The sequence below is a fragment of the Rhamphochromis longiceps genome, linkage group LG12, assembly GCF_057381845.1.
Source record: "Rhamphochromis longiceps isolate RC_006_pf linkage group LG12, R_longiceps_female_GT1.1, whole genome shotgun sequence".
Classification (NCBI taxonomy): domain Eukaryota; kingdom Metazoa; phylum Chordata; class Actinopteri; order Cichliformes; family Cichlidae; genus Rhamphochromis; species Rhamphochromis longiceps.
This window is the reverse complement of record NC_140568.1, coordinates 25,128,077-25,137,196: the sequence shown is the minus strand read 5'-3', so window position 1 is coordinate 25,137,196 and position 9,120 is coordinate 25,128,077. Positions and strand designations below refer to the sequence as shown.

Here is a 9,120-nt window from a genome sequence, read left to right as displayed (position 1 = left end):
GAGTCGTGTTGACAGAAAAATAAAAGAGGAATTGGTGTCAGCTTTGGCATTGTGCACAAAACCAATACAGTCAGCAAAATGTGTTACATGGTTTAGCTCCCAGATGTATTCAAATATATTTAAAATGTGCATGGATTAAAAAGCTTCAAGCATCTGGAAACCCAACATAATTTTATTTGAATATGCTTGCAAGGATTGTAGGCTTTCAGTATAAACCTTTTCTGTTTTTGTAATTATCAGACATGCACATGCCTGCTAAATGTGAGATATATTGATCTTTCATAAATCCTTTTTGTTTGTTTGTTTTCTACATTTTTTGCCAGATGCTGAAGCACAGCAGTCAACATGTGGAAGCTCTGCTCATCTACAGGGTCCTTCTTCAATCTTGTAAAGATGGTAAATTTGTTTTCAAGATGCATGTTTTCCCCTGCTTGTCCTAAAGAAGATGCAGAAAGCAGATCAGAATTCCAAACTTATATTCAGTGCCAAAAAAATGTATTTTTATCAACAGTTTATCAACAGATAAAGGTTGATGTGATCTCACAGTAGCAATAGATTATAGAGAAAAGCATAAAACATTTTTTGCTTAAGATTACGCAAATACAGATGCACCTGTATAATTTACAGGCTTAGGTGTCCTGTGCAGATTGTCTGTTTCTCTGGGTCTGTTGTGTCAGAGCCAGGTCTCTGGGCCATGAGCACATTCACAGCTGGCCATTTGTGGACTCCCAACCTTTAGCCAGGTTGGAAAATCTCCTTCCTTCCTTCCTTCCTTCCTTCCTTCCTTCCTTCCTTCCTTCCTTTCCTAATCCAGATTCATAGTCTGCTATTTATTAACAAGAAGTCATGGCAACAGATAGCAGTTTTTTGGGTCCTGGCCAAAATAAGGCATCGACAGGCAGGATAGGATAAGGCATCGGAAGAGTGTCTGTCAGGACCCCCTGGGACTTTCTTATGTAATCCTCCTCATGACACTAGACAGGAAAAGGTCAAAGCTGAACAAGCATGGGTTTGACATTTTCACATTAGCCACCGCCAAACACATGTTCCTCATTATCTACACGATTAGACAATAGAAGAAGTTTACACGAGAATAACAGGCTGCTCAATCTTGGTAATGGAACAAAGAAGCCAAAAACTTGGACTTTAACCCTTTAAAACCGGTCGGAGCGGGCACGCTCTGTTTTGCGTAACTATTTTTAAATCCCGGTAGCTCTGCAACCACGTAAGCTAGCGCAAAAATTTTTTTTGCATATGAAACCGGAGGAGTTGTACTTACATCTTATGCCATCAGCTTGTCCTCGGTCACGGTTTCCTTCCACATAAAGCTTTGCAAAAACTGCATAAAAAGCGCTTGCAGGAACAAAAACATAATATTCCAGAAACACGCTTTACCGATCCGATCAGCTGTCCATAACACTTCCTACGTTGGAATAGACGTCAGCGCGAACTTTTGCATTTCCGCCATTACCTGCCCGAAACCGGAAGTGACGTCATTTTCGCGGAAATGTAGTCTTTTTTGCGATCAGGGCCTCAGGGCCTATACTGCTCTTTTTAAAAGTTATCTTTGACTTTATGACTTTCTGTGTCGTTTCTGGGATGCTTAGGACTCATATTGCACTGCTGGAAATAGTTTATTTTGATGCATATGCTGCTTTTTTGCAAATTTGCAGTATAATATTTATTTTCGTTTTTCCTGCAGTGTATAAAAATTGGTGTATTTCAAAAATAAAACTATGAAGACACTCAAAATAAATTTCCTGTGGTGGGGAAACTATTTTGTGCAACTTTTTTGTATTTACAGTTTTGAGGGATAAGTCTCTTAAATTTCTCTAACTACAAATATATGTTAAAAAATCAAAAACGATTTTCAATTTTTTTGTAGTTTATTGCACTTTTTTGCAATTTATGTAATTACTATGCACTTAATGAATACATATTATTAAAATCTGGGCTATAATGGTTGTATTGATGTATAGCAACTTGAAATGCTCCCAAAAATGGCTCCACAGCATGTAAAAATATAATATAAGCTCTGGCGGACTTGGTTCTATGGTAGGTCTTAAAGGGTTAAAAGGTTTGGGTGGGACGGGAAAGCTAATATGTAGATACAGACGTGAGCAGAGGAGCTTTGACGCCACACATCTGGTGTTTCACAGTCATCCTCTCCATATCAGATCAGCGAGAAACAAAAAGAGCCATGACAAAACATGAAGAGAAAACTTCATGTTTTGTCATGGATATTCTCAGTCAACAAATCCTGAGATGGGATGGATCCACACCTTCACTTGGCTCTTCTGGCTCTTCTGTGCGCCATCTGTGCACTATGACTGAAAGACAGCCAGGGTGACTTAGGCAGAAGCATAACAGAACTCTGGCTGTGTGTTGGGACATGTCATCCATTTGCTGTTTTGGACCTGACACACACAAACCACAATGCAGCAGTTAAGAAACTCATAAGGTTTGAATGATTCTTCAAATCTCAGTGAAGATCAAGAACTCAAAAGCCACTGAAACATAACTTGACATTTATATCACCTAGCCTGTTATTGATGTCTGTGACTGGTGTCTGGGTAGATGCTGTAATGTCATATTGTAAATTTCTTCTTTTTTTGTTACCTAAAATGTATTATACTTTATCAAAAGAAACACTGAAATGAGCCCTTCAAATTGTCTTTGAAGCAGTCCTAATTCAATGAATCTGTTCTCTTTGAGATCCATCTGTCTTGAGATCCCACCAAATTTTCATATTCACCGCCACATAACATAAATCTCCATCATTATGTACAGAATCACACACCTAAGATTTCTCTGTCTAATGAGGATATAGTTTGTTATCACTATCACAAACCAACATTTGTTTCTGTTTTGCTTTGTGTTCTCTTTTTTCTCATGTCTCCATCTGGAGGCTGGCCTTGTCCTTGTACTTGGCTGCCAAGATCTCACTGTTAGCGTTTGGGGCTATGTGTGTGTGTGTGTGTGTGTGTGTGTGTGGGGGGGGGGGGGGGGGGGGGGGGGGGGTGTCATGTGGTTGGAGGGCAAAGGCCTGTGGGAGAGTCACAACAGTAACAACACTTGTGGAAACGCAGCACTTATGTCAGCTCACAAGTGTAAATCATAAAGTCGAGCGTGGTTGGTCATTGCTGAATTTTGGCTGTCGGCAACAACATTTAAAACTTTTAATTGAGCTGATGGAATTAAATCATTGTGTCAATATGGATAGCTATGGAAAGCACATGTGATGACTTCTATTAATAAAAGATTTACTGGAAATTTGGAGCTCTATTACAAACATTTGTCAAATCCTACACTCAAAAAAATGAATGAGGTGGATTGTTCAGTGTATATTAATTATTTATTTTCATTTTACTTAAAATATATGTTTTTGTTAAGTTAACATATGTTTTTCTAATCAAGTCTACGTAATTGTGTCTATTATTCAACGTACATAATACTAATGTGTTACTTGATCGCATAACATTTAAGTTAAGTCAATTAGGATCGATATACCTTGTATATCCACAAGGTGGCAGTAATGCAAAAACAGTTGTAATGAAACCGCGCAGAACAAGAAGGTTTCACGGCTTGTGCCTGCTCATGCGCAAGACTTCAAATTTAACTGAAAAAGGCTGTTTTGGCGCCAAGCTGCTGTTTCTTTGAGAGGTAAGACCACTTTTTTCTTTGACTATGTTGTGTAGTATCTATATGTCCAGCATGGTTATATTTTGCGTTTGTCTTACAAGACATGTTATATCGTTTGCGTGTGCTTGTTTTACATTAGTTTTACTGGGTCCTGGACATGCTTATTTTGTGGACTGTGTAAGAAACATTTTTATTGTTTTTTGTTTTATTAAGGGATTAGCTACAGGGGTTCATGGGGTTATTCTTTCAAGGGGTTATTTTTCCATTTGCTTTCTTGGGATTCCTTTTCTGTAATCCGAGAGTCGGAAATATCGAATAGGATAGCAAGGATAGCATAAAGTGACATTTAAAATCCAAAAAGTCAAGGGCGAAAGCCACTGTGACACCATTGTTCTGCTCTATCAGTAATCTGTATTATGTAAAAATGGTCTGTAAATACAGCATGTTTCCTAGCGGAGTTATACATATCAATGTAGTTATAAATTACAGTTTGTGAAAGTACACACTTAATTTTTTTAATAAAATTATTCAAGACATATGAGTGGACAGACAATGGAGGTCGACAGACCTGGTGATAATTGCTTCTATAGAAAGTTAGCACATGGCAGTGTCAATCTCTTGCTTTTCTTCTGAGTAGTATTTTATTTAGTTGTAATTCAAACAATAATTTGCTTCTTGAAATTAAGGAATTAATTATTTTTTTTCTTTATAAATCTCAGATCCTGCCTTTACCTGCTCCCTCCTATACTGATGTGGTGTATGTGGTATTGCTGAGCTTGTATGTGGTATGTGAACTGTTATACTTTTAAAAACAAAACTGTTTTATAAGTTAAGTTTTCTTTTGTGACCCATCCCATGCCCCTGTTATTTCTTCTCCACATCTGAACCATGGTAAAGGTTGCAGTTCAAGGGCCTGAGGCATGAAATTCTTTTCAGATCAGCTGTGATCAATATTTTTTGGAACTTGATAAATAACAATAAAAGCTGTAATGGCTCCATTAGCATTTTGTGTAAATGTTTGTGTTAAAATTATAGCTTTAATGAGGTCTTACTACATTAGTTTTAGTTTGTATATGTGTACATATAGTATGTATATTTACAGTACAGTATGTTGTGTTTGTTGACATATTTTCAGGTGGAAGCAGAATATGTGATACTGCTGCACATGTTCCAAGGCTTTTTACACAACTTGACCAATACACTGACCAGCTCATAAAAGTCTTCAAGAAAAAAGGAGGCGTTGCAGGGAAGAAAATTAGACAAACTTTGGCCCCAGCCACACAGGTGCGTTATTCTGTTGGTAGCAAAATATTATGGCTAATAAGATCATTTTCAAATTTAAACAGCTAGTGTATGGTAGCTGCACAGTGCACTTACATTTATATTAAGCAAGACAAAGTTTGGTACTCAAAACGTTGGAAAATTTAAATTACCTAAACATATGTAAAATCTGATCCCTTGATTTAGGTTAAACCAGAAGTGAATGTTTTTATGTTATGTTTTGAATGCAAAAAAGATGATGTATTAGTTTGTCTTTACCTCCATTATGGACATATATAATGTGGTGGAAACCCTGCCCAACAGGTTAACTATTCATGTCCATGTGATGATTAGTTGGTCTTGTGTACATGTCTATCTGTGCAGTGGATATGTCATTCATTTTGCGTATAATGTGAGTTTCTGTCATCCTAAAGTATATCTGTTTTCTCTTCCTGTATCTCTGCCACTCTCTACAGAAGGAAACCATTGAAAAGGGGAGGGAGTGTGTCCTCAGGGCACTACCTTTTTACCTGAATGAAGACCCAAGCATCCTCTTCAAAGAATAATTGGTTGGTAATTTTAGTTTAGTTTTTTATCTGTATTAAACCAAATTTTGAATAACTAATGTTGTTGCATGTTGTAATGTTGTTGTTGTTGTAATTTGCATGGAACCTGTTTAAATGTTTTGGGAAATCTTCTTGTATACCCAAACTATTTATATTTATCGTTGAATCTGTAGTCTAAAATAGTGGCGCACTGGGGTGCATGTTCCTAATATTGTGTTTACGTCATTAAAGGGTAGCTTTGGCCCTTTTTCTTTCTTTTTTTAAAACTGGATGCCATTTTTCTATGTTTTTGTGTCTAAGCTACAGCTGTTCAGAGGGAGCAGGAACAAATTACCCCTGCTATCTTTACCATCGAAAGAGCTGATGCCAGCACTCCTCCAGCCGATGTGGGTGTAAGCGCCAGACGTCTGCTTTATATTTTTATTTACGATTGAGTTCATGTTTGTTTTATAATTCATAGATTCATTACATAAGTCATCTTTTCAGGATTAATAAATGTGAAAATATATGTGTTTACATAAAGTAATTTTAAGTCACTGTTTTGGGATTGGAACCTAAAAGGGGGTACCTCTCACTTTAATTATGTAAGTGCAATAGTAGCATGAAACCCTGTGTGAGAGGGAAGGGGAGGAGCATGGACAGAGAGGTTAGGAGTCTCACGGTTTTCTGACCGTGTGCACAGCTAGTTCTGGATAACTGCTATTTTTTGGAACTTTCATGCTTTTTAGGAAGGAGTTCATTGTTACATCTTCAAATCATAATGCAACTGGAAGCATTTCTTTTGGAAACCAGGAACACGCGTCAGCCATAGACTCTTCTTTTTTGAACTTGGTTTATTGGAAATTACCCTACAGTGGGTATAACCATCTAGTGTGTCCTGCATGACCTGGAAGACCTGGCCTCTGCATGTGCACTCTTAATGGGTGGGATATATGCACTGAATCTCAGTTAACCTCAAGACTGAAAGCTAAGAGACAATCAAAAGTATTGAGATTTAAAGGATTTAATTGAGAGATGATACTGCACCAGAAATGTTGAAGGGTGGTGTGTATATTAGCGTTCAAGGCATATTGTTATGAGGTGGAAATATGTTCATATTCAGTTTGTGTTACATTGTGTGCATTGTAAAGGTAATTGCAATACATACTAAAATTAAGGGTAAGTTAGGAGGTTGATCTGATATCCTCGTGTTGGTGTTGTTCCCAGATCATCATACTAAATGTTGTTCCAGGATCAACATTGCAAGTGACCAATCAGAATGTTGTGACGTCATACTTTTGCGACTTCGGGAAAAACCGGCGTAAAACAAAAAACTGTACTTAAGCTGCGTGAAACCGCCTCTGTCCGCCGATCAACTGACCCTAACCCTAACCGTAACCCTTTAATAAACAGTAAGCAGAATTGATATTGTCCTTGCAACATTGGAATTTCATAAATGCACGAATGGCTTGGAATAGAATAACGTCACAACAATGTGATTGGTCACTTGCAATGTTGAACCTGGAACAACATTGTCATGATGGTCTGGGAACAACACCAACACGAGGATATCAGATCATCCAAGTTGGGAATGCAGGATGAATGTATATTTTGTGGACTTTTAAAGACGAACAATTGTTTCCATGTTAAAATGTTTCCATCTGAAGTTTTTTGCCCAAACACTGGTAAAATAAATGTTGACAGTGGCGAGTGTTAAATGGTTACTGCTGTGCTGTTGCAAAAAAACTGAACGCTGACAAGCTGTTTTATTGTTAGACCATAATGTTGGCATGTTTTGTTAAAGTTTTATTTGGGATGGTGATGTAATTTTCTTTGATTGCTAATATCAGTGGACAATTAGTATTATTATTATTGTTGTTGTTGTTGTTGTTGTTACATTTTTTTTTTTTTTTTAAATTGTGGCTGTTGAGGTGGACACTTCACTTTGCATTGTTAAAGGAAAGCACTTCATTGGCATTGTGTTACTGGACTGACCCTAAGCAATCATTGCAAATAGCAACTTTGCTATCCATTTTAGACACTAAAAGAAAAAAACACTCACAGACCTTACTAGCATCACATGTGCATAACTCAAGTGTCATCTTATCAATGTGTTATGTGATCTTCAATGCGTTTTTTTTTTTTTCTTCTATTTCTGGTAGATACAGACATTTAATTTAAAGTCTTGATGTTGCATCTGTCTACATACTGTTAATTACTAACCCTAATGAGCTGTTGTGTTTTATTTTGGACTGGGTTTACACAAATGCTCACTGAATGTGTTGGCAATAAAATAAATTTAAAAAAATAAGTTGGATGTACTTAATTCATTTGTGTGGAACCTGTTGACAAAATAGATTTATGTAAAACTAATTAATAAAGCACAAGGTGGCTGAAAATATAATATTTGAATTAATCTAACTTAAATTTAACATTTTACTGCCACAAATAAGAAATGTGTTGAAGTAACTAATCTAAACTATCTAACCTGAAAATATATCATCTATGTTCATACAACATAACTTGATTTAGTTAGTCTTAAATATGTCTTGTTAATCTTAAGTAGTTTTTTTAAATTAGATGAACTAAAGATTTTTGCTTTAAACTAACATAATTCAATTTCGTGGAACCTGTTGACAAAATAATTTTAATTAAAGTCAACGTTTCATTTTTTTGAGTGTAGGGTTTTTTTTTTCAATGAGATGGTGAAGCTGGATCGTTGGTTTAGTGTGGTTGGGGCTCAAAAGGTTGGTGGTTAAATTCCTGGTTCTTTTGTCCCTGAGCAAGATAGCGAACCCTAAATTTCCAATCATGTATCACTTTGAGTATGAGCCTGTTTACATATGTTGCCTGTATTCTGAGAGCACTTTGTCAGCAACCCTGAAAAAGTATCAATTAAAATGCCAGCCTGTTCAAGATTTGTAATGGAAACAAATAGTCTTTTCCTAAAGACATCATCAGTTGTAAAAAATTCACAAGAAAAATGTGTGAAAGGGCGTTTGTAGCACAAGGTTTTGACACACACTGCAACTTATGCAGAATAAACACCAAAGGTATGTTAGCAGGACATGACTCAGAACAACAAGCGCGAGTCATTCCTCGCAAAAGAAATTGCATCGTCTGAATACACACAGAGGCATAATTGGAAACTTTTACAGGATTCATTTGATCTGCATTTGAGAAAAGCTAATGAATGTGGGTAACCATAACACAGTGAGCAACACACACTGAGACTTAGAAGATTTCAGTTGAACAGCGTGTCATTTAAATCGTTATCTCATGCTGTTTCTGCCCTTCCCCAGTAACTCAAACTGACAACAGTATATACAGCGATGTTTGCCCCCTTCCTGATTCCTATTTCTTTGTATGTTGTCACACTTAAATATTTCAGAACATCAAACAAATTTATATGCTAGACAAAGATAACACAAGTAAACACAAAATTGGCCTCTTAAACACCCATAGCAGCAATAATTGCAATGAAATGTTTGCAATAACTGGCAATGAGTCTTTTACAGCGCTGTGGAAGAATTCTGATCCACTCATCTTTGCCGAATTGTTGAAATTCGACCACATTAGATAGTTTTTGAGCATTAACCACCTTTTTAAGTTCATGCCACAGCATCTCAGTTGGGCTGAGGTCAGGACTTTGACTATGGCATTCAGAGGTGGA

The 9,120-nt window shown here is 36.7% G+C and overlaps 1 long non-coding RNA gene across 2 annotated transcripts; it reads left to right on the top strand.

The window, feature by feature from the left end:
- The first annotated feature begins 3,311 nt into the window (after positions 1-3,311).
- On the top strand, positions 3,312-6,967 carry LOC146657311 (uncharacterized). Of its 2 annotated transcripts, none has more exons than XR_014914053.1 (5): positions 3,312-3,663; positions 4,362-4,427; positions 4,778-4,926; positions 5,379-5,471; positions 5,769-6,967. It is a non-coding gene; the product is annotated as an uncharacterized LOC146657311 (long non-coding RNA). The 2 variants fall into 2 exon arrangements; XR_014914052.1 differs by having other exon boundaries at positions 3,312-3,819.
- The last annotated feature ends 2,153 nt before the right edge of the window (positions 6,968-9,120 follow it).